General features: G+C 51.4%; 1 long non-coding RNA gene across 1 annotated transcript; it reads left to right on the top strand.

Annotated features, from left to right (window-relative positions):
- The first annotated feature begins 1359 nt into the window (after window positions 1-1359).
- Window positions 1360-11599, top strand: LOC113906579. Its single transcript, XR_003514930.1, has 4 exons — window positions 1360-1847; window positions 2774-2831; window positions 3280-3453; window positions 11236-11599. It is a non-coding gene; the product is annotated as an uncharacterized LOC113906579 (long non-coding RNA).
- Window positions 11600-20581: the final 8982 nt, after the last annotated feature.

Genomic DNA, 20581 nt, shown 5'->3' with positions numbered 1-20581 from the left:
AACTCTTTGGGACTCCATGGACTGCAGCACGCCTGGCTTCCCTGTCCATCACCAACTCCCAGAGCCTCCTCAAACTCATGTCCATCAAGTCGGTGATGCCATCCTACCATCTCCTTCTCTGTCGTCTCCTTCTCCTCCTCCCTTCAGTCTTTTCTGGCAGCAGGGTTTTTTCTAATGAGTCAGTTCTTCTCATCAGGTGCCCAAAGTACTAGAGCTTCAGCTTCAGCATCAGTCCTTCCAATGAATATTCAGGACTGATTAGGATTGATTGGTTTGATCTCCTTGCAGTCCAAGGGACTCTCAAGAGTCTTTTCCAACACCATAGTTAATTTCACTTGCTTTGTCTAATTTAAGCTCCACACCTATCAGGTATGTGTTATCACTTTTTGTTGGTGAAGAAACTGAGGCTCAGAAAGCAGAAAAAGAAAAATGCTCACTCAGGTGTGCTGACTTCCAAGGTCCCTTGACTGAGCCCACAGGGCCCTGAGGTCACAGAGGCATCCCCAAGCCCCCACCCACATGCCCAGTGAGGAACCTCAATTGGAACCCCAGTGTGGACTCAATTTAATATCTTGATCCCTGGCCTCCCCTTCTCCAGCCCACCCACTCCTAGAGACCCAGTAAACCCTCCTTTAGCCTCTGCTCGCACCATCTCCCCTGCTCCCACTTGCAGCTGGTGGCATCTTGCAGTTTCCTGAGCACTTTCCTGTGTTCTCAAAGGATGAACATCTTCTGATCCCTGAGGCCACCTCATGGTCTCAGGATACCCGCCTGCCCATTTCAGGAGGAAGGCCAAGCTCAAGCTGAACCGAGGGGCTGGTCTGCCACTGGAGAAAGCTCCCAGTGTGGCCTTGTTCCTTTTCAGGGTGCTGAGAACTGGGGCCTGGGTAGAGGAAACAGCCCAGTGGATGCATTGCCAAAGATCTTCTGGGGACAGGATCACCCCTCCTGGAGACCCGGAGGCTCTGCTCTGTGAGATCAACATCTCCTTTCTCTTCTTTTCTTGCACTGAAGTATAGCTGATATGTAATACTGTGCTAGTTTTAGGTATACAGCAAAGTGATTTGGTTCTATGTACATGTGTGTACTTGCTTCTATATCTATGTTGTTGTTTAATCACTAGGTCGTGTTCAACTCTTTGTGACCCCATGGTCTGTAGCCCGCCAGGCTCTTCTGTCTGTGGGATTTCCCAGGCAGGTAGACTGGAGTGGGTTGCCATGTCCTTCTCCAGGGGATATTCCCGACCCAGGGACTGAACCTGCGCCTCCTGCGTTGGCAGGTGGATTCTTTACCACTTAGCCACCCGGGAAGCATCCCTGCCCCCCTATATATATATATATATATATATATTCTGTGTATATATATGTTCTTTTTTCCAATTCTTTTATAAGATATCAGATATAGTTTCCTGTGCTATTCAAGCAAATTCTTGTTATCCATTTTGTATATGGTGATGTGTATCTGTCAAGCCAATACCCCTAATTTATCCCCCCACCTTTGGTAACCATAAAACTGTTTTCCACACCTGTGAATCTGTATAAGCTTCATAAATAAGTTCATTTGTACTATTTTTAGGTTCCACGTATAAATGATATCATATAATATTTGTCTTTCTCTATCTGACTTCATAAGCTGTTAGGTAAGATCACATAGTAATCTCTAGGTTCAACTGTGTTACTTTAAGTGGCATTATTTCACTCTTTTTTTTAATGGTTGAATGTCTCCATTATTAAAATGTGAGCCTAGGGAGATGGAAGTGACTGGAAGAGGAGCCCCAGCACCCAGGGCTGGGGACTCCAGTTCTGCCTCCCTGCTGCTCGTGCCCACTTGGAATCAGAGAAGAGCAGGTGAGACTCAGAGCAGCCCACAGCTGGTTTCCCATTCCTCATTCATTGACACTGACTCCTTTATTCAACAAATATTTTGTGAGTACCTACTGTGTACAAGCACTGGGCTAAGCCTGGAGATACCATGATCCCCCTGCTGTCATGGAGAGTTCAGTCTTGTGGGGAGAGAGGGAGATACATAAACAAGCAATTGTTATGTTATGTGTTAAGTTCCAGTACAGGCGTAAGCACAGGAGACTCCAGGTGTGAAAGGGAGGTACATAGCCTCTACCTGGGGGTTTCTACCTCTACCAGAAGGCTTCTCCGAGGAGAGATGGTATCTTAGTAGCTGAGACCTGAAGGATCTGAGGAATTAGCTTGGCAAAGTGAAGTGATCCAAGCAGAGTTATCAGTTTGTGATCAGTTTACCTGGAAGTGAGAGAGTAGCGTGTATGCATTCACTCATTCATCCATTCATTCAACAAATACTTTCCCAGCATCAGCTGTGTACCTAGCACTCTTCTAGATGTTGGAGCTGACCATAACCATGACCCAGGCAAACAATGTCCATACCTCATGGCACTTACAATGCTAGTGGGACGTGGCCATTCACTTAATCCAAAGAAATCTTGAGGACATGGGTAGACATGTGGAAGGGACAGGGGCCTCTCCCCTGCTAAGGTTCCCTTGGGCCCCAATCTCTATTCTCCTCCTGCCAAGCCTGGCAGCCGACCCCTGAGCCTGCCTGCACTGGTCAACTGTGGGGAGGTCACCCAGTCCATGGGGCAGCCTGTGCCAATGTATTAATAGCCTGGCTAGAGGCCTGCTGAGCAGTTCTGCTAATTACAGTGATTAATGGCTTTAATTTACTTAGTAAGAGTAATGTGCTGTCACTCTGCCGTCAGAGCTCAGTCCCAGTGTCTGCTCCCTCCTCTCTTCTTCAACAGGTGGCCACCCAGGTTCTTACAGCCTCCCCACTGATGGCCCAGGCTCTCTCGAGTCCAGGTACTGGCCTGCCCATTATTGTGTCAGCTTGGAACCTGTCTTCTGCCCCCTGGTGGCAAGAGGAGGAGAATCCTTACCTGTCCCCACTCTAGAGGGGCCACAGTCTCTCTGAGGACATAGCTGGTTGAGTCGTCCCAGCCCTCCATGTCACCTCTGCACAGGGCACAGAGAACCTCTGGTCTCTAGTTGATCCCCCCTCTCACCAGCTCTGTCTTATCCCTGGGGAGTGTTCACCCTAGCTAAAGTCATTTTATGTGGTTTCCTATTTCATGACCACCCTCTGGCTCCAGAGCACGAGCGCCTTTGAGGACAGGGACCCTCTCAGGTGCTCCATTTGTCAAACGAATGAATGACTACATAAGGGTCTTACTCCCCCACTGCATGAGCCTCAATCTTTGTAACAAGATGACTTTGGATCTGGTGTTTTCCTTCCCCTATCCCTCCTCAGCACCCCTCCCAGGTGATGTCTGTAGGTGACAAGTGGCCCAGTGTCTTCATTCTGCCGCCTGAGAAATGCAAGATCACGCAGCACAGAGGTTGAACAGGAGCCGAGGCCTGATGACCTGAACCCATTGTCCACTAGAGCGGGGACATCAGGACCAGAGCGTTCACTGAAGCCCAGGTGTCCATTTCTGGGGGATGGTTTCAAACCTCCAACTAGAGCTTCCTTTGATTGCGATCATTTTCTTTTCTGTTCAGGGTGGGGGGCCAAGACTTCCTTGTGATCGGAGTCTTCTGCTGTCTCACCTGACTCCCTCCCTTTGCCCCCAGTAACTGCTCTTCATCATTGTAGTTGGGTTGGGGGACAAGGATGGGCTGTCTTCTCAGGGGCAACCTTGGAGCTTTCTTCCACTTTCCAGGCCAATCCTGAGACCAGAAGGTGCCTCCATTTCCTTCTGGCCCCAGAATTGTCTTGTTGCCAAGCCTGCTGTAGCTTTGAGGTGTAGCGTCAGCTTAGTCCCTCCCCGCCCCGCCACCAACCTCCCCAGGGCAGCTGTGACAAGCTTGACCGAGTGGATGGCCACAGTCAAGGGAGAAGGGGGTGCTATTTGTTTCGTTCGCTCACTGCCATGCTTGCCCAAGCAGGCAGCCCCGGCTGGCAGGATGCCCGAGGGAGCTCTTCCCTCGATCAAGCCAAACATGACTGGTGCTGGGAGGAGAGTGGCATTCAGTGGGGACAGGGCCGTGTTTCCATTTCCTCTCCTGGCAGCGACAAGAAACTCACTTGTCAATCTTTCAGCCCAATCAGAACAGGACGGAGGCAACAGTGCAGCAAGAGGGATTGTAGTCAGACAGCAAGGAAAGAGAAGACACACCTTCCAGGAAACGAAGTGAGGGAGAGACCCAGCATGTTAACCTAGGAGTGACAGCCCCAGGCTAGCCCCTGGCTGTCTGTGAGTGGGCAGGTCACGTCTCGCTTGGCCTGTTTCTCCATCTGCACTGCAGCAGGGGGAGGCCTGTATGAGCTGAAAACAAAGGTTGCTTCTAGTTCTGGGATTCCCCATCTATATCTAATTCCTGCCCCCTAGACACATGCAGGAATGGAGCAGGGTGGCCCCTGACCCCTTGGGGGATAGCCAGTACTTGCTGGAGGAGCCAACACCTCACGACCATCTCCCTGCAGACGTGACAGCTACTGGGTCTCGGCAGGCGAGAGGCCAGATTGATAATCGACTCCGGCCATGGGGGAGCCAGCCTGACCTAATTAGTATGCAGTGCCTGTGCAGAGCGCTTAAGAAAAACTTATTAATTTCCCCTCCACAAAGACTGAGAGTTCGACAGTAATCACAGTATCAAGTTGTAATAAAAAAAAAAAAAATCCCTCTATTGAAAATAGCAGTTGGGGCTCTGGAGAGTTCAACAGGAAAAGATTGTATTAAGATAAAGGAGATTATAGCAGAACAGACATTAAAGGTTGTCATTGTCTGGTAAATCACCTCGGGAGGCCCTGGGACTGCTATTGCCCAGCGAGGTAGCGAGGACCAGGTTCCTGACCCGGCAACCTGCCAGCTGGCCCATCTCTCTCTGGTCTCTCTCCTGCCCTCCAAGGCTGGAGCAAACTCAGAAATCTGATGTCACTGCCCCTTGAAACTGGCTGAGGACACTCATTAGGGACAGAAGGTGGAACAATCTCCGGATTCTGGAAGACAGATCTCCACTGAGGCACTGTTATAGTCTAGCCTGACGGTGGGGGCTTCGGGACATTTGTCCAGCAGTGGAGGGACCTGGTGGGGGAGTGTGTTTCTGTGTCACCTATCCTGTTGGCATCTTCATGGTAGGGACGGAGTCCCAGTGTTTGAATCCTCCAGACTCTGCCTGACCTGCCTCCCAGACACAGGCTGAGTCAGAGAGAGTGTCCTGACTTGCCCATGGGGAGGTTCCAGTCCTGGTGGAAAAAGCCCAGAAATTCTAGTGAGGAATTATCAGGATTGAGACTACCCTGGTGATCAGGTGGTTAAGAATCCACCTTCCAGTGCAGGGGATGCAGGAAAAGATCATGGCATGACCGTCCCTGGTTGGGGAGCTAGAATCCCACACACCATGGACAACTAAGCCAGCATGCTGCAAGTACAGAAGTCCTTGCACGGCAACAAGAGAAACCCCCGAGCAGGGCAACTAGGGAAAGCCCACTTGCAACAGTGAAGACTCAGCACACCCAAAATACACTCAGGTCCTAGATGGTCGTCACCCCTGGGACTCTCACCAAGTAGTGGCTGGCTCGGTGGGGTGCAGGGCAGAGCCAGGGAGTAGGACCTTGCTCCCTTTGACATCTTTGCTTGGGCCAAATGAGAGGTTGTACAGACTCCAGAGGTGCAGTCTGATCTGAAAGTTACACTGAAATCAGGACAAGAAGTTTCCAGTTGTTAATGGCTGGGAGGCTGCCTGTAAGAGTGGAGTGATGGTGTGCTGAGGGGTTTTGTTACCTGTAACGGGGTTGTAGGGAGAGGATAGTCTCCTCAGCTTTGAGTCCTGACTCTGCTGTGTATGAGCCGTCCTTAGGTGAGTTACTTAACCTCTCTGTGCATCAATGTCCTTATATATAGAACAGTGGGAACAGTAGTAATGCAGCCATGAAATTAAAAGATACTTGATCCTTGGAAGAAAAGCTATGACAAACCTAGACAGCATATTAAAATGCAGAGACATCACCTTTTCAACAAAGGTCCATATAGTCAAAGCTATGGCTTTTCTAGTAGTCATGTATGGGTGTGAGAGTTGGACCATAAAGAAGGCTGAGTGCCGAATAATTGAAGCTTTCGAACTGTGGTGCTGGAGAAGACTCTTGAGAGTCCCTTGGGCAGCAAAGAGATCAAACCAGTCAATCCTAAGGGAAATCAACCCTGAATATTCATTGGAAGGACTAATACTGAAGCCGTATTAATACTGAAGTCCAATACTTTGACCACCTGATGTGAAGAGCCGACTCATTGGAAAAGACCCTGGTGCTAGGAAAGACTGAGGGCAGGAATAGAAGGAGACGACAGAGTATGAAGTGGTTGGATGGCATCACCAACTCAATGGGCATGAGTTTGAGCAAACTCCAGAGGATGGTGGAGGGCAGGGAAGCATGGTGTGCTACAGTCTGTAGGGTTGCAAAGAGTTGGACACAACTTAGCGATTGAACAACAACAGTAGTAATGGTATCTACTTCGTAGAATTGTGATAAGGATTAATGTATTATACATGAACAGTTATAAATTAAAATCTGCTCTTATCTCCTAATTGCCCTGGCCTAGGTCACACAGTCAATAGGTGGCCAACTCACAGGGCATGGCCACCTTCTGCCCATCACCATCTTTCCACAAGCCACTTTAAATTTTTTATTTGTTTAATTGGCTGTGCCGGGTCTTAGTGGTGGCATGTGAACTCTTTAGTCGTGGCATCTGGGATCTAGTTCCCTGACCAAGTACTGAACCCAGGCTTCCTGCATTGGGAGCAGGAGGACCACCAGGGAAGTCCCTGTGCAAGCCACTTCCTGGGGAGTGCAGTGTGGTGGCCATGGGGGTGGAGCCCAGATGCCCTAAGTTCAAATCTGCTTCAAAACTTGGGCAACTGACTCGGCTTCTCACTCACTCAGCTTCCCCTTGTACAAAACAAGGAGGTCACTGGCCCCAGGTGAAGGTGCGGGTACCATGAGGAAACCAGAAGGGAACGGTCTCTGCCTGCGGACGACAAAGCCAGCAGGCAGAGCCCTCCACGTGGCATTGCCCTCTGCAGCTGTCAGCCTTGGGCACGGAAGACTGCTCTGAAGTCACCCTGAGTTTATGATGCTGAGCCAAGGGGACCAGGCTTGTTACCTGTAATGGGGTTGTAGGAAGATTAATGTGAGGCTGGGTGAAGTAGCTAAGGCGAGTCTTTTCCCCAGTTAATATGCACATTTAAGGAACGATTTGAGAGTGTGAAAACTTTTAAAAGGAATGCTAATTTTAGTGGGAGAGATAAATTCTGGGAAGGAGAACATTCAGAGAAAGGCTGCGCTGGGATGGAGGTACCAGGAAGGCCTGCTCAGAATTCAGCCCCGTGGGGAGATCCTCTGAGGGCCTTGCTGTGCCCACTGTTTCCAGGAGCACAGGCCTCTAAGGGGGCAACGGAGGATGAGATGGTTGGATGGCATCACCTACTCAATGGACATGAGTTTGAGCAAGCTCTGGGAGATAGTGAAGGACAGGGAAGCCTGGTGGGCTGCAGTCCGTGGGGCTGCAAAGAGACGGCCACGACTGAGCGACTGAACAACAAGATCTTGAGGGACACCCAAAGCAGACACTGGGTTGGCTGTGGTGACCCTGGACCTAGGTTGGAGCCTTGCTGGACTGGAACCGTGTAGTAGTGGGGGCCCTTGGGTGTATTATGGAGAGTAGGCAGTGGAGGGGGTGCAACTCAGAGGGGCAAATTCAGGTTGAAGGCTGGGAAGACTTCATGGAGGAGGTGCCACTTGAACTGAGCCTTGAAAAATGGGTTGGGAGGAAGGGGTGAAACCTTATGGACGGCGGACTTTTGGTCCAGGAGATCCTGGTAGGATGCAGTGCCCACAGACAGGTGAGACCCAGGCTTCTTCAGGCCTGTGTCCAGGCTCTAGAAGGGTCCCTGTGAGCAAGCTCAAAGGAGGCCAGGGGAAGTAGCCTCTTCTTCCCCAGGGGAGCACTTCATCTCCTGGAGCCTCCAAATGGGACTTGTGGATTCTCTGCTTTCACACGCTGTAAGTTTCCCATGGTGTCCTTGGCCCTGGCAGGAAGACTGGAGGCCAGACGTGGCCCTCACCCCCATGCTCCCCAGCAGGGCAGGCCCTTCCTTCCAGAGTCTCATGTCTCAGCAGTAGAAAGGGTGTCATGAAGGTTCTTCCAGGGAACCCTGAACTCTAAGATCCCATCCCATCCCATCCACTTGTCCTGCTCAGTAGGGGTGAGGACTTCCCTGGTGATCCAGTGGTTAGGAATCCGCCCCCCAATGCAGGGGACATGGGTTCAATCCTTGGTCTGGGGAGATTCCACATGCCATGGATCAACAAAGCCCGTGTGCTGTGACTGCTGAGCCCGCATGCCTGGAGCCCATGCTCTGCAGCTAGGGAAGGAACTGCAATGAGAAGTCTGTGCACCTCAACTACAGGGTAGCCCCAGCTTGCTGAAACTAGAGAGAGCCTGTGCGCAGCAATGAAGACTCAGCACATCCAAAAATAAATAAAATTTTAAAAGTGGGGTGTGCCTGTCCTCCACTAGCTTGTTCCTTCTGTATCCACCGAGACCCAGGTGTTGAGGAATCAGTGCCTGGGAAGCTCAAGGAGATGAAAAGCCTTTCCAAGAGCCCAGTGCGGTTATTAATAACGTCTCTCAGCTCCGAATGCCTCTTTAATTCCTCCGCTTAAACCACTCTGGAATCCATTTAAATTCCTCCGCTTAAACCACTCTGGAATCCATAACAGTTGCCCCTTAGCCTGTGGTTATTCCACTCCCTTAATGGCCTTTTATGGAGGGACCTTATTGAAAGCTTTTCCCCAGCCTGAGTAAATCATGTCCTCTGGGTCATCCTTGCCTGCAGTTTTATTAACTTCTTAAGGGAAGTCAGAGGGACCAGCGGGAGGCCAGTGTTCGCTCTGTCCCCCAAATCCCAGTGCTCACCTGGGTCTCTTACCTGGCTGAGGTCCTTGGAGGAGAAAGTGACTGGGAACCTTGGAGATCAAAGGTGTTGGGGTGTCCCAACCCCACGCCCCTCCCTCCCTCTCATAAATCAGTCTTTCTAGGGGGATGGAGCCTGGGAGACCTGGTGATGCGAGCTAGGCACAGCAGGGAGCAGGGGCAAGCGCCAGGGAGGGCAACACCCACTTCAGTCACCGGGTGCGTCAGTCACCTGGTGCTTTGGTTGCCTAGTGCGTTAATTAACTGGGGCATCGGTTACCTGGTGCATTAGATACCCGATGAAATTGGTTACCTGGCACGTTGGTTACCTGGTGCATCAGGCATGTGGTGGGCCCTAGATTTGACAGCAGGGAGGGGGAAGCAGAACCAGGGCAGAACATGGGTGCTCAAAATGGAGAACTGGAAAAGGTAAAGGACCACACTGATGCAAGATGTTAATAAAAGGGAAAACTGTGCAGTGGAAAGGGATGCATGGGAAGTCTCTGTAATTCCTTCTCAATATTTCCATAAACTCCAAACTGCTCTAAAAGTAAAATCTATTAATTAAAGAGAAATTCAAAGGAGACCCCAGGAAATGGAGATGCCTAGAAAAGATCAGGGCATCCCCCTGGATATCTGGGATGACTTTCAAGGGGCCCACGTGCCTCTCCACTGCCCCAGGACGAAGAAAGGAGGGGAGCAGCAGATGCTGGGAGAGGTGAGGAAGGTAGCAGTGGGGCTGGGCGGGGACTGGGTGTCCCCAGGGAGTGGAGGGGGTTTCTTAACGGAGCCTGGACCCATCTATATGGTCTGTTCCTTGGGCCGTGAGCAGAGGTGCCCATAGAGAAGGACCATTTCAGACTGATTTCCTGCTGTCCTTTCTCATCCCAACTCTGAACCCCTCAAAGATGCTGGCTCCTCCCTTCTGGTCCGGGAGAAGGTCAGAGCAGACCCCATGCCCAGCTCTAGAGCCCTGGAGCTTCCTCCCCATTGAGAGGTTATAAACCATCTTGATGACTACAGCTAGAGGAAGAGGAGAAAGGCAGGACACAGGGCTGAAGACCACTTAGAAGGGGCCCGTGTCTCTTTGACTGTCCCTGGGAAGGATTTCAGAGGGGCTTCCAGCTCTGCGTGACTGGGGCAGCAGAGGTTTTGAAAATTCTGTCTGTAGCCCAGGAAGGCTGGATCCCCAACGGGCAGCACTATGAGGACCTGCCACCCCTGGTGTCCCACCATCTGGACCCAGCGGGCACATCATCGGAGGAGGGGCTGGGGTCTCCTCTTCTCCCACACCTGGAAGTGGAGTGAACACCTGGAGTCAGGAGTTGGGCTCTTCCTGCCCACCTGTAAGAGGGTCCAGGCCTGAGTCTGACCGTGGTGGAGGAAGCGGCAGCTGTCTGGGGCCCCTCCTTCCTCCAGCTCTGGGCTTGGAGTTGAAGGCTAGTTCTGACGCCCTCACCTTCCCCTCCATGTTCCCAGCGATAGTGACTAATGGATGCTGGCCCTTAGCACGTACCCAGCTGTGTGTTGAGGGATATATGTATATGATCTCATTACATCTCACCCTATCTAAAGAGATCTCTTTATCCTAATTATTATCACCCATTGCACCCCTCTTTTTAAAAAAATATTTTTCTTTATTTGGCTGTGCCAGGTCTTTTGCTGAGGCATGCAAACCTCTTAGTTGTGGCATGTGGGATCTAGTTCCCTGACCAGGGATTGAACCCAGGCTCCCTGCATTGGGAGTGTGGAATCTTAGCCACTGGACCACCAGGGAAGTCCCTGTACCCCTATTTTTCACTTCTTAGCAGAGATTGTAAGTCATATTAACTGTTGCCTTGTTGCCTGTCTTCCTTTCGAGGCTATAAATCCTTTCGTTTGCTGTAACATTCTTAGCATCTGTGGTAAATAAGACCTGGAACACTGTAGATACTCACTAAATATTTGTTGAATAAATGCAAGACTTAATCAAGTAAATAGGCTCAGAGAGGTTAAGTCATTTTCTCAGGGTCACACAGCTTGGATCTGGTGGACCTGGAGTTCTTGCCCAGGTTGCGCATGTACAGTCTGAGCTCTTACTGCTCTTACTTGTTCCCCTGGTACTGGGAGGAGCTTGAATCCCAGGCCCAGCAAGAGGCTGAGAATAACCTGAACCCTAGAGCCTTCACATACCCTCCTGCAAAATGGGTTGGGCTTCTCAGTGGTGCTGGGAGTGGAGTTGGATTCTCCCCTGAGCTGGAGCCTGGCCACTGGGCAACCTTTCTGGTCTGAGGTCTCCTTCTTCTTCGCTCCAGGTAACTATAGACATGGATTTATAACCTGGCTGGGACAGTGAAAGACAAGCCCCCAGATTGGTTGGTGGCTGTGGAAATAAAGGCCACACTCCTCATGCCTGCTGGGAGACGAGGCAGCAGGAGAAGCTGAGTGTATGGACAGTGCTGCAGCTCGACCTGGGAAACACCTGCGTCAGTTCCCATCACCTGGCCCTGGCACAAACCGAGGAGCCTCCCCTCCTCCCTGACCCCTGCAGGCCACTCTCCATTCAGGAGCCAGAGTGATCACAAAAGACAAACTTGATTCAAACTTGAAAAAATTTATTTATTTTTAATTGGAAGATAATTGCTTTACAATATTGTATTGATTTCTGCCATACATCAACGTGAGTCAGCCATAGGTGTACATATGTCCCCTCCCTTTTGAACCTTGCTTCTGCCTCCCACCCCATCGCACCCTTCTAGGTCATCACAGAGCACCGGTTTGAGCTCCCTGTAAGCAAATTCCCTGTGAGCAAATTCCCACTGGCTATCTATTTTACATTCTGTAATGTATGTTTCCATGCTGCTCTCTCAATTCGTTCTTACCAAACCTGATTAAAACTTTCAGTGGCTCTTCATTCTAGTTACCAAAAAATCCCAAGTCCTCTTTGTGCCCTGCACCTAATCTAGCCCCTTGTGCCTTATCCAGCTTCCTCTCACCCGTGACCGCCCTCAGCCTCCTGCCACCCTGGTCCTCTCTGGCCCTGGCCTGCCAGAGCTCCGCCCCACTGTGTACCTTTGTCCTGCCATTCTCTTCTTCCTCGGATCCTCTCAAGGCTGGGCCCCTCTCGTCCTGCAGGTCTCAGCATCTCTGAGACAGGTCTCCCCAGATCCCAGGCATTCCTTAGCTGCCCTTCCTGTTTCATTGCTGTTGTTTTTCAGTTGCTAAGTTGTGTCCAACTCTTTGAGACTCCATTGACTGCAGGCTCCCCTGTCCTTCACTTCTGGAGTTTGCTCAGATTCATGTCCATTGAGTTGGTGATCCCATCCAACCATCTCATTCTCTTCTCCTCCTCCTGCCCTCAATCTTTCCCAGCATCAGGGTCTTTTCCAGTGAGTCGGCTCTTCACATCAGGTGGCCAAAGTATTGGAGCTTCAGCATTAGTCCTTCCAGTGAATATTCAGGGTTAATTTCCTTTAGGATTGACTGGTTTGATCTCCTTGCAGTCCAAGGGACTCTCAAGAGTCTTCTTTTCTCACTTAACACTGCAAGTTTCAAGTCTAACCTGGCCTCATTCATTCGTGGCTTATTTGTTTCATGTCTGTCTGCCTCACTACAACCTGTGTGAGCTCCACGAGCATAGTGACCATGTCTGTTAAATACTGCTCTCAACCTGGACCCTAGACCACTGAATACCTCATAGTAGGTGCTCAATAAATGTTTGTTGAATGAATGAACAAATTTTCACCTGTGGAAGGGGACTCCTTTGGGCATCCCTGCTGGGCAGCTCAGTTCTCTCCTGCTCCAGGACTTGAAATGCCAATACTGGAAAGTGGGAGAGGCAGGGAGGAAAGTGGGGGTGGGCCTGGAGCACACAGCCTGAGTGCTGGCTAGTGAGGCTGAGCACCCTGAGGGAGAGCAAGGTAGAGGCACCTGCAGCAGATGGCCACCTGGATCCTGCTTTGATTCCTGGGTCAGGAAGTTCCCCTGGAGAAGGGATGGGCTACCCACTCCAGTATTCTGGCCTGGAGAATTCCATGGACTGTATAGTCCCTTGGGTTGCAAAGAGTCAGGCATGACTGAGTGACTTTCAAAAAAAGAAAAAAAAAGCATTTGCTGGGGCTTTCCTCATGGCTCAGTGGGTAAAGAATCCACCTGCAATGCAGGAGACACAGGAAGCTCAGGTTCGATCCTTGGGTGGGGAAGATCCCCTGGAGGAGGAAATGGCAATGAAGGAGGAAACAGACAGAACAGGCTCCATCTTGAAAGCAGGACTCCATCTTGGGCTGGACTGCGGACTTTGAGCTGTATGCCGAGAATCTATGGAAACGACTTACCAACTGGAAAACCAGACCCCCCGGATGGAAGAGCCCCAGGGCTCGTACCTAGACTCACCATTGCCTAAAAGAATACCTTAATTATCTGTGTAACCAAATAGAATAATACATTCTATTGTGCTTATTGGGGTGTGACCACAGGCCTATTGATAATTGTCCACTGTTAACTACCTAGGCTTAAGGTATACGAATCACAGGTTAACTTTGTATCTTTCTTTTCCTTTGTTCAGACTAGTTTCAGAGAATTTGGGGAGGTGTGTTTGAGCACTTACACTTAGGGTATGTAAGGTTTTCACAAAAACTGGTCAGGGTCCTTGGCTAAGAGGAGACTCTGCCTTGGGCCCACCTGTGTAATAAACTGCACTCCACTATCTGCATTGTCCTTCTGAGTGAGTTTGTTTCCTGGAACACATGGCTACAACAGCAACCCACTCCAGTATTCTTGCCTGGAGAATTCCATGGACAGAGGAGCCTGGTGGGCTACAGTCCATAGGGTTGCAAAGAGTCAGACACGACCGAGTGACTAAGCACACACACAGCACATGCCAGGAGGTGGTGGGGAAGGAGGCAGCTGTCCCAGAGATGGAATAATGTACTCCCGCTACCCCAACCCTCCACACCCCTCCCCCATCTTCCCCTCCAAGATGGCCCAGAGCCAAATGGGAAATGGCACCCTATTTTCTAGAATGTAATTTTTCATTAGGGCTGCCTTGTGAATGGGTTTGTGGCTGATCCTGGGCCCTGCATGTGGATGGCCCCTCTATGTGGTTGGACCCCACAAGCCAGCCAGGGAGAGGCAGAGGGATATTCCCTCCCCATCTTTGGCTGTGGCTGGCCTGAGAGAGGCCACACACTGCTTTGCCTGGGCCTGGGGGATGGGGGAGGGTGGACTTCTGCCTTGCTGGGGGAAGGGAGGGGGTTTGAGGGGCAAAAATCAAGCTGAGTGGGAGGGTGGGGGAGACAGAATGGGTGCAGGCTGCTTGGTGGCAGTCAGGCCAGGGCAGAAAGGCCTGATTCAGACCCCACCCGACACCCGGCTTAGCTCTGGTTTGTGTGGGGGGCTTTGAGGAGCCAGCAGAGCTGTCGACAGAAGCGGAGTTGAGCTGTTCTCTCTCCTGACAAGAAGATGGACGAATCCCTGTTGCTGTTATTTTTAGAGGAAACATAGCGCCCTGTCACCTCTGGAGAGACCTTTTGTCTGCAGCAGACAAGCAGCTCCCAGTAGCTGCCAAGTGGGGGTGCTGCAGACAGCCCTGCCTCCACGTGGAGGCTCTAGCCTCTCCTCTCGACCCAGAGGCCTCAACAGGACCCCTCGGTGGCCCAGCTCTGTGGCTGTCCTGTTCTGAGTTCATGGCTGGTGTGGATCCCCCACTCACCTCCCTCCTCACTGGGCTTGACTCCAGCTTACTGTCTGTCTTGACACCCAGTCCCTCCATCTTATTGTTGCTGCTAAGTCACTTCAGTTGTGTCCAACTCTGTGCGACCCCATAGACGGCAGCCTACTAGGCTCCCCCGTCCCTGGGATTCTCCAGGCAAGAACACTGGAGTGGGTTGCCATTTCCTTTCCATCTTATTGGATCCTGCTAAAACCAGCCCTGACCCCTCTCTGAGCCCTGATCCCCCATCCTGTGTCCCATGGCCCAAATAGGCCTCCCCCGACCCCCACCACCATGACTTCTGCTCTCGGGTGAGACCTGCAGTTGGCAAGGAGGCCTGCAGGCATGTTCACTCAGTCCTGAGCTGACAGTGAATGTCATTAGCAGGTTCCTAACTGGGCCACGCTTCCCCAGCTGCTGAGACAGCCTGTGCACCATGCCAGAGAAATGTCACACTCTGGAGACCCCCATGTACCTGTGAAATGTCTCAGCCCCCGGGACCCCCCTTGCCACCTTTCTCTGTCGCCTCCCTTTGCTGGGTTGAAGGTGTGTGTGTCTCGGGGTGTCCCTGTGTAGCCTTAGGCATCATTTTTAGCTCTTCTTTCAGTTGAGATTTCTGCTCGGAGCCCCTCCACTGGCTCCCATATCTTCACCTGACCCTGGAATAATCCTCATGACTCTCATAAAGGGTACCTAATATTATCCCCATCATCAGCCCAGGAAGCAATGGTTTAGAGATGTCAAGCTAATTGCATGTGGCCATAGAGCTAAACACTGGCAGAGCCATGATCGGGAGACCCCGAATGGGTATTTCCGGGTGGCAGAGCCCGGGTGAGGGTCAGAGATGTGTCTGGAGTAGTCTGTGGGCTCAGACACCATGACCTCCTTCCTCATGGCCTAATCATGCCCCAAAGGCCCCACCTCCTAATACCATCACCTTGGAGATTAGGTTCAATGTGTGAATTTTGGAGGGACACATTCAGCCTATAGGAATTGTGTGCATATAGTATATATGTAATGTATGTATTGTATGTATGCAGTGCACATACAGTGCATGTATGCTGTACACGGTGTACATGGAGTGCATAGGTAGTGTATATGTTATTAGCACACAGGTCCAATCCCTGGGTGGGAAAGATCCCCTGGAGAAGGGAATGACAACCCATTCCAGTATTCTTGCCTGGAGAATCCCATGGAATGAGGAGCCTGGCAGGTTACAGTCCATGGGGTCGCAAAGAGTCAGACACGACTGAAGAGACTTAACATGCACGTGTAGTGCTCAATGGTGATGCTCCCTCCCCACCTCCGCCACCAACTCCTGGTTGAAGGAGAGAGGGGACACATGGCACCGCCTTCTCCACACTGGCCCCTAGGGGGCGCATCACTTCCCTGCCCAAACCAGCAGGGGAGCAGCCACCATCACACCCCATGGACCCAGGTGGAAACTGCTTTTTAATGAGACTAATTTGTTATGGAAAGAACTTGAATCAACTTCAAAGTTAGTTAAATAAGAGATCATCTCCTCTAGTTTCATAAATCAAGGGGGATACAAAGAGAGAGGGAAATAAAGAGATCATGGAAGCCAGGCAGCAGAGGGGCTTGGGTGGCCCTGAGTTCCTGCCCCATGGGAGGGGGCAGGGTTCTGGCATGGTGTGCTGGGAAGGAATCTTCTTTTCCTTCTTCCGAATGAAGAGCCTGGCCCAGAAAGCTGTTCCTCCTCCTGCTGCCACTGTCGTGGGGGAGAGGCTGTGGTCTCTGAGGTGCAGGTGGGTTTAATCTGGGGCTGTTTGTCCTTCTCTTGTGGGCAGTGGATATGCACAGAGATTCCTCTCTCCACCAGAGGGTTCCTGCTGCTCAGGGGGTGGGGGTACCTCTCTGTGTTTGGGGGTTGCAGTTGGGGGTCTCTCGTTCCTGGATGCCTGTGAAGAGATTGGATTTGGAGTGTGATTGCAAGGCCATCTGAGGCTGCTTACTGCGTGTCTGCTGTGCTCTGTGTCCCTGTGTATGTGTGTGCATGCGTGTGCATGCGCCTGGGCTTTCAGCAGGGCGTGTCCGGGAATATCAAATCCTCTCCGGATAAAAGGGAGCTGCCGGCTGCCTGTTCTGTTTCCCTAACGACGGCCACCACCTCGCCTCGGGCCAAGCTGCCTGCAGCTAGGAGAGGCGTGGGGGCTCCCTCTCCCCACAGCAACCCCTGCCCGAGAGGTTCCACTTTCCCACTCTGAGGCCACCTGGACCCACTGCCCAGGCTCAGGGCAGGGCACCTGTGACCTTTAGACATTAGAGACAGACCAATTGTCAGCTGAAAGATGGGGGACCAAGAACGGCATGAGATCGAGACCTGGGAAGGGCGGGAGGCAAGTATGGAGGGACATCACAGGAGTAGAAATGCCCAGGGCAGCGAGACAGGTGGGACAGCGAAGCAGACAGGCTGGCAGAGAAAGTGACCCGCAGAGAGAGAGGCAGGTCGCAAAGTTCTGAGCAAGAGAAATCTAAGGTGACGAGGCCAGAAACACTGCAGGGGCCAGGAGGCATAAAACCCGGATGGGAGGGACCGAGGAGGCCAGGCTGCCCCTACAGGGCTGGGCTGGGTGGGGCAGGTGATGCTGACCCCCCCTATCTCCCACCCCCCCCCCCCGCCCCGCCACCTCCGCCCTTCCCCCCCACCCTGCCCCTGACCCGTCCCTGGTGGCAGGCGTGCATTTCAACCTGGTCCTCCGGGAGTGCCTGCAGAGAAACAAACCCCACTAAACATCTCTCACCGACTTTCGTCTTCATTTCTCTTTTGTCTTCAGAAGAAAGAGAATTAGAAACTCCTGAGGTGGATTTCTGTGCTGCTGACTTTGGTCCTTTCTCCCTCCCTCCCGCCGTCTTGTTTCATTGTTCTCCATTCTGTCCGTCTCTGTCTCCCAGCTACTGGCCCTGGTGCCGTCCTCTTTGACCTGCTGTGCCGGTGTCCATCCAGGTGTTTGTTCCACTGTCATCTGGGGGGTCTGGCTGCCTCACCTCCTTGCCCTCTCACCCCAGCACCCCCCCTCCTGATGAACCCTTAGCCGCCCTCTGGGCCTCCCTCTCCCATCCCATCCCTGTTTGGCCAGATGGATGGCTGTTCCTGATTCCTGCTTCTTCCAGCTGTCTCCACAGCTCAGCCTTCAAGCTGACAGGACCCATAAATCACCGTGGCAGGCGGGGCTGGGGAGAGGAGTGGGAGGCAAGTGCTGACCGAGCACCAGCCTTGGAGTTGAGGTTCTCAGGTTTGCAGTAAACTGCTGGGGTGCAGAGCCCCCTGGCTTCTGTCTCCGCTAACAAAGCAACCTGGTTATGGTGCCTGTGTTGGGAGCTGAGCCTTGCCCAGCTCCGTGGAAGGTGGACAAGAAGAAATAGTTTGAATATAAAGCAAGGGGGATTTAAGTTAGACCAAAAGAAGAACTTACTGCGGTGAGAATTATCATTAGAAAGAGGAGACTTGGGAAAAGGTGAAATCTCTTGGCAAGGAGCTTATAAATTTTGGATAGATTCTGTCTGGTGGTTTAGATATAGTGCAGCCTGGAGACAGGGGGGTGGACTAAATGATCCACTCAACACAGAGTGTGAACTTTGTTTGAGGGGACACTGAGGGTCAGACACTGATTTCAGGCTCTGGGAGGTCATGGAGCCAAGAAGTAACCAGTGAGTGCCCGGGAGACATGCAGCCTGGCATCAGGTCCTAGCTGCCCCTCTGACCTGCTGTGTGCTCTTGGACAAGTCCCTCAACCTGGCTGGTCTCCATTTGTAGTGTGGGGATAGTCCCGCTTTGTGGAGCTGCTATGAAGTTTAAAGGATGAGGTATGTAAATGGCTGTGTGTAGTGCTCGACAGAGAAAACACAGCTGTAATTGTTGGGCAAGTCACTCCGAATTTTTTTTTCTGTTTTGTTTGTGCAACACGGCATGCAGGATCTTAGTTCTCCAACCAGGGATGGAACCTGGGCCCCCTGCAGTGGAGGCGTGGGATCTTGACCTCTGGAGTCAAGCGAGGGAAGTCCCTCACTCCACTTTTCTAAGCCTCAGTTCTTCCATAAAATCGGATGCCTAGCCCTCACTCACCCATTCAACACACACCCACTGAGTCCTGTGTGCCAGCCCAGCACTCTACACTGGAGATGTAACAATTCACACAACACAACAGCATTCCTAACCTTGTGGAGCTCACATTCTGATTGGGGGTTGGGTTGACAGACAAAAGACAAACACATGTACTATAAGAAAATGAGACAGGATAAGGGTGATAGAGAATGATGCGGAGGGAGAGGCGCTATTTCACAGAAGGTGATTGGTCAGGACAGGCAGCTGTGAAGAGGTAACATTTGAAACAGAGACCTACAGGAATCAAGAGAGAGAGCTGCAAAGACATCTGTGGTTGGAGCTGCAGGCAGTGGGAACAGCAGGTGCAAGAGTCCTGGGGCAGGAGTGTGCTTGGTTAGTTTGAGGAACAGCGAGGAGGTTTGTGGAGTAAAGGAGGGGAAAGCAGTAGGAGAGGCCACTGAGGAGAAAACAGAGCTCAAGTGTGTGTGTGTGTGTATGTATGTATGCACACGCGCATGTGTGTTCAGGTGCTCAGTCGTGTCCAGCTCTTTGCAGCCCCATGGACAGCCGCCTGTCAGGCTCCTCTGTCCATGAAATTCTCCAGGCAAGAACACTGGAGTGGGTTGCCATCACCTCCTCCAGGGGATCTTTCCAAGCCAGGGATCAAACCCAAGTCTCTTGTGTCTTCCACATTGGCAGGCAGATTCTTTATCACTAGTGCCACCTGAGCAGTCCAGCCCATTGTAAGGGTTTCATCCGTTGCCCCAAGCAAACATGATGCTCTTACAGGATTTTCACAGTGGAATTCACCTGCGCCAGAAGGTTCTTTGGTTGCAACATCCTGGAGGGAACTGAACTTCCTGCTGCTCCTACGTATTTAGGACCTGGAGACCAGCAAGTGTGAGGCTCCATGCCTTGCTAACCACTGTCTGTTTCAGGTCTATAGAATGTCTGGCTTTTTAATAATAATTTTAAAAATGCAAATCCATTTTGCCAAAGTGGAGGGAAGAATTTAATGCATTCAGCTTTGTCCCAACTTGCAGCATCATCTTTGCTTTGTAAATGTGGCAATGAGGCTTCAGAAGTTTCTGTGCTTGCTGGAGGTCATAGGTAGAAGCCATATGGTGTGGAAGAAAGGGATTTCATTGACCATTGATTTACGAGCATTGTTGTCAACATGTATCTTTCCAAATTACAGACATGCACACAGAGAACCCTCAAGCCCAGAGTGACACAATCACAGGGTCTGTTCCCTAAAGGCCATCTATTGTGAAAACCATCATTAATGCTGAGAAAGTGAACACATGACCCGAGTACCACTGTGTCCCAGGCTGCAGCCACGGCAGACATCCCTAATCAATCACAGGGCTCCTTCATGCTGAGCTCAGATGCAGCTTCTGAATTCTGCAAAGCCTCATAGGGTTGGTTTATAAAAGGAAACGCATTTGCCATTTCTGCTGCAGGGGCAGGCTGTCCTGGGGGTGGGGACAGGATAGCCGAATCTCTGGATTTGGGAACTTTCCTTGCCTGATGTGTAAACTGACATCGCTAATATATGAGAGAGAATCAGGGCAGTCTCTAGGGTGCTGCCCTGATATTTGGTTTTCCAGCCACTGGGTTCTCTGCCCTCCCAAAGGTGTTCAGAGTGACTGGGATTGTTTGAATCTCCCGTGGGATTTGTTCCAGCTGCCAGAAATGGATCAGGCTTGTGACTGGTGAACCCAGACAAGAGTACCTGCTGCTAAATGAACTGGAGATGGAAGTTGGTCCCGAAAGTAAGTCCTTCCCTTGGCTCAGGTGCAGATCAGATGTGGAACCAGGAGAGCTGCCTTGCCAAGCACAGTAACCAGAGGGAGAGGAGTGATGGTGATCTGACAGAGAAGAATGA

Source organism: Bos indicus x Bos taurus, chromosome 16, assembly GCF_003369695.1.
Source record: "Bos indicus x Bos taurus breed Angus x Brahman F1 hybrid chromosome 16, Bos_hybrid_MaternalHap_v2.0, whole genome shotgun sequence".
Classification (NCBI taxonomy): Eukaryota; Metazoa; Chordata; class Mammalia; order Artiodactyla; family Bovidae; genus Bos; species Bos indicus x Bos taurus.
The sequence above is the reverse complement of the archived record's forward strand: the minus strand, read 5'-3'. Positions and strand labels throughout refer to the sequence as shown.